The sequence below is a fragment of the Babylonia areolata genome, chromosome 20 (genome assembly GCF_041734735.1).
Source record: "Babylonia areolata isolate BAREFJ2019XMU chromosome 20, ASM4173473v1, whole genome shotgun sequence".
Taxonomy (NCBI): Eukaryota; Metazoa; Mollusca; class Gastropoda; order Neogastropoda; family Buccinidae; genus Babylonia; species Babylonia areolata.
In genome coordinates, this window is record NC_134895.1 from 5,911,567 (window position 1) to 5,916,566 (window position 5,000).

Genomic DNA, 5,000 nt, shown 5'->3' on the forward strand with positions numbered 1-5,000 from the left:
GGGGGGGGCTGTCTGGAGGATGTGGGCTGTTTCGCTCTATGCCTGTGTTGTGTCGTATATCAGAACTTAAGATTTTGATTTATGTTCAGTTTACGTCTTTTAGGGGCCTGGAGGAATACAAACATTTTATCAAAAGAGCAGAATAAATTTTGATACAAGAAAGTGCTGTCTGGAAATTGTTGTCATGGATACTATGCGTCCTGTCTTCATTTCTTTCCGCAACCAATGGTGATGTTCTCTCTCCCCCTCCCTCTCTCTCTCGATATATATATATATATATATATATATATATATATATATATATATATATATATTACATGCACGCACGTGCACGCGCGCGCGTGCAAATGGAGTAATCTCTATATTCCCCAGGGCTATGTTCCCCTTTGGTCCAATTTTTCCCCAGATCTATTTCCCCAGTTTCATGTTCCCCATTTTCTGCGTCTTTCATTTCCCCCCAGGTCTATGTTCCCTCAGTCCACCGCCACTGTTACTGCTATCAGCCACTGTGGAGAACTGCATTATCTGGTCACGTCTGTGCATTGTTGTGATGCTTTTGACCGAACCTGTCCACTGCTGACAGTTGCTGACCACTACCAGTTCAGTACTTTGTGACGGTTCTGCGGCACCAGGACGGCTTGACACGATTTCACTGTTGACTGCTGTCCACCACTGTTGACTGACTATCGCTGTCCACCACTGTTGACTGACTACCGCTGTCCACCACTGTAGACTGACTACTGCTGTCCACCACTGTTGACTGAATACTGCTGTCCACCACTGTTGACTGACTACTGCTGTCCACCACTGTTGACTGACTACTACTGTCCACCACTGTTGACTGTCTACTGCTGTCCACCACTGTTGACTGTTGACTGACTACTGCTGTCCACCACTGTTGACTGACTACTGCTGTCCACCACTGTTGACTGACTACTGCTGTCCACCACTGTTGACTGTTGACTGACTACTGCTGTCCACCACTGTTGACTGACTACTGCTGTCCACCACTGTTGACTGTCTACTGCTGTCCACCACTGTTGACTGACTACTGCTGTCCACCACTGTTGACTGACTATTGCTGTCCACCACTGTTGACTGTTGACTGACTACTGCTGTCCACCATGTTGACTGACTACTGCTGTCCACCACTGTTGACTGTTGACTGACTACTGCTGTCCACCACTGTTGACTGTTGACTGACTACTGCTGTCCACCACTGTTGACTGTTGACTGACTACTGCTGTCCACCACTGTTGACTGACTTGCGCTGTCCACCACTGTTGACTGACTACCGCTGTCCACCACTGTTGACTGACTGTTGACTGACTATGCTGTCCACCACTGTTGACTGACTACCGCTGTCCACCACTGTTGACTGACTATGCTGTCCACCACTGTTGACTGACTACTGCTGTCCACCACTGTTGACTGACTACCGCTGTCCACCACTGTTGACTGACTGTTGACTGACTATGCTGTCCACCACTGTTGACTGACTACTGCTGTCCACCACTGTTAACTGACTACTGCTGTCCACCACTGTTAACTGACTGTTGACTGACTACTGCTGTCCACCACTGTTGACTGACTACTGCTGTCCACCACTGTTAATTGACTGTTGACTGACTACTGCTGTCCACCACTGTTGACTGACTACTGCTGTCCACCACTGTTAACTGACTACTGCTGTCCACCACTGTTAACTGACTACTGCTGTCCACCACTGTTGACTGACTGTTGACTGACTACTGCTGTCCACCACTGTTGACTGACTACTGCTGTCCACCACTGTTGACTGACTACTGCTGTCCACCACTGTTGACTGTTGACTGACTATCGCTGTCCACCACTGTTGACTGACTACTGCTGTCCACCACTGTTGACTGTTGACTGACTACTGTCCACCACTGTTGACTGTTGACTGACTACTGCTGTCCACCACTGTTGACTGACTACTGCTGTCCACCACTGTTGACTGTTGACTGACTACTGTCCACCACTGTTGACTGACTACTGCTGTCCACCACTGTTGACTGACTAATGCTGTCCACCACTGTTGACTGACTAATGCTGTCCACCACTGTTGACTGACTACTGTCCACCACTGTTGACTGACTACTACTGTCCACCACTGTTGACTGACTACTGCTGTCCACCACTGTTGACTGTTGACTGACTACTGTCCACCACTGTTGACTGACTACTGCTGTCCACCACTGTTGACTGACTAATGCTGTCCACCACTGTTGACTGACTGTTGACTGACTACTGCTGTCCACCACTGTTGACTGACTGTTGACTGACTACTGCTGTCCACCACTGTTGACTGACTAACGCTGTCCACCACTGTTGACTGACTGTTGACTGACTACTGCTGTCCACCACTGTTGACTGACTACTGCTGTCCACCACTGTTGACTGTTGACTGACTACCGCTGTCCACCACTGTTGACTGACTACTGCTGTCCACCACTGTTGACTGTTGACTGACTATCGCTGTCCACCACTGTTGACTGACTACTGCTGTCCACCACTGTTGACTGTTGACTGACTACTGTCCACCACTGTTGACTGTTGACTGACTACTGCTGTCCACCACTGTTGACTGACTGTTGACTGACTACTGCTGTCCACCACTGTTGACTGACTACTGCTGTCCACCACTGTTGACTGTTGACTGACTATCGCTGTCCACCACTGTTGACTGACTACTGCTGTCCACCACTGTTGACTGTTGACTGACTACTGTCCACCACTGTTGACTGACTACTGCTGTCCACCACTGTTGACTGACTAATGCTGTCCACCACTGTTGACTGACTACTGTCCACCACTGTTGACTGTTGACTGACTACTGCTGTCCACCACTGTTGACTGACTAACGCTGTCCACCACTGTTGACTGACTGTTGACTGACTACTGCTGTCCACCACTGTTGACTGTAAACCACTGTTGACTATCGCTGTCCACCACTGTTGACTGTTGACTGACTACTGTCCACCACTGTTGACTGACTACTGCTGTCCACCACTGTTGACTGACTACTGCTGTCCACCACTGTTGACTGACTTGCGCTGTCCACCACTGTTGACTGACTACTACTGTCCACCACTGTTGAGTGACTACTGCTGTCCACCACTGTTGAGTGACTACTGCTGTCCACCACTGTTGACTGTTGACTGACTACTGCTGTCCACCACTGTTGAGTGACTACTGCTGTCCACCACTGTTGACTGACTACTGCTGTCCACCACTGTTGACTGTTGACTGACTACTGCTGTCCACCACTGTTGACTGTTGACTGACTACTGCTGTCCACAACTGTTGACTGACTACTACTGTCCACCACTGTTGACTGACTACTACTGTCCACCACTGTTGAGTGACTACTGCTGTCCACCACTGTTGAGTGACTACTGCTGTCCACCACTGTTGACTGACTTGCGCTGTCCACCACTGTTGACTGACTACCGCTGTCCAGCACTGTTGACTGACTACTGCTGTCCACCACTGTTGACTGACTACTGCTGTCCACCACTGTTGACTGTTGACTGACTACCGCTGTCCACCACTGTTGACTGACTACTGCTGTCCAACACTGTTCACTGACTGTTGACTGACTACCGCTGTCCACCACTGTTGACTGACTATCGCTGTCCACCACTGTTGACTGTTGACTGACTACTGTCCACCACTGTTGACTGACTACTGCTGTCCACCACTGTTGACTGTTGACTGACTACCGCTGTCCACCACTGTTGACTGACTGTTGACTGACTACTGCTGTCCACCACTGTTGACTGACTGTTGATTGACTACTGCTGTCCACCACTGTTGACTGACTACTGCTGTCCACCACTGTTGACTGACTGTTGACTGACTACTGCTGTCCACCACTGTTGACTGACTGTTGATTGACTACTGCTGTCCACCACTGTTGACTGACTACTGCTGTCCACCACTGTTGACTGACTGTTGACTGACTACTGCTGTCCACCACTGTTGACTGACTGTTGACTGACTACTGCTGTCCACCACTGTTGACTGACTGTTGATTGACTACTGCTGTCCACCACTGTTGACTGACTACTGCTGTCCACCACTTTTGACTGACTGTTGACTGACTACTGCTGTCCACCACTGTTGACTGACTGTTGACTGACTACCGCTGTCCACCACTGTTGACTGACTGTTGACTGACTACTGCTGTCCACCACTGTTGACTGACTACTGCTGTCCACCACTGTTGACTGACTACTGCTGTTGACTGACTACTGCTGTCCACCACTGTTGACTGACTTGACTGACTACTGCTGTCCACCACTGTTGACTGACTGTTGACTACTGCTGTTGACTGACTACTGCTGTCCACCACTGTTGACTGACTATTGCTGTCCACCACTGTTGACTGACTACCGCTGTTGACTGACTACTGCTGTCCACCACTGTTGACTCACTACCGCCGTCCACCACTGTTGACTCACTACCGCTGTCCACCACTGTTAACTGTTGACTGACTACTGCTGTCCACCATCACTGTACAACATGCCAATTGAAACAGATTAACTTTTTCACTGTACAACATTCCAGTTGAAACAGATTAACTTTTTCATTGTACAATATGCCAATCTAAACAGATAAACTCAAATCACTGTACAATTTCAGCTGGAACAGAGAAACTTTTTCATTGTACAATATGCCAATCTAAACAGATAAACTCAAATCACTGTACAATTTCAGCTGGAACAGAGAAACTACTTCACTGAAAAACAAGTCACTTAAAACAAAGAAACTCTGTCACTGTGCAACGTATCAAGTAAAACAATGAAGCTGTGTCATTGTATTAACTCACTCAGTACGGCCAGTCCTCTCTTCTCCTCTACACAGACCCCTCGGATGTCCAGTGGGTGTCTGAATGACCCAACCTTTAGCTTCCGTCGTCAGAATTGTGGTATTCTTTGTCAACATTCACCTCTTCAGAATAAGAGCCTTCCGCT

The 5,000-nt window shown here is 48.5% G+C and overlaps 1 protein-coding gene across 2 annotated transcripts in view; it reads left to right on the top strand.

Annotated features, from left to right (window-relative positions):
* Positions 1-162, top strand: part of LOC143294985 (uncharacterized) — a 14,228-nt gene extending 14,066 nt beyond the window's left edge. For both annotated transcript variants that reach the window (XM_076606515.1, XM_076606516.1), the window contains exon 5: positions 1-162. This exon is cut by the window's left edge and continues 1,271 nt beyond it. The gene's annotated coding sequence lies outside the window, so the exon portion shown is untranslated.
* Positions 163-5,000: the final 4,838 nt, after the last annotated feature.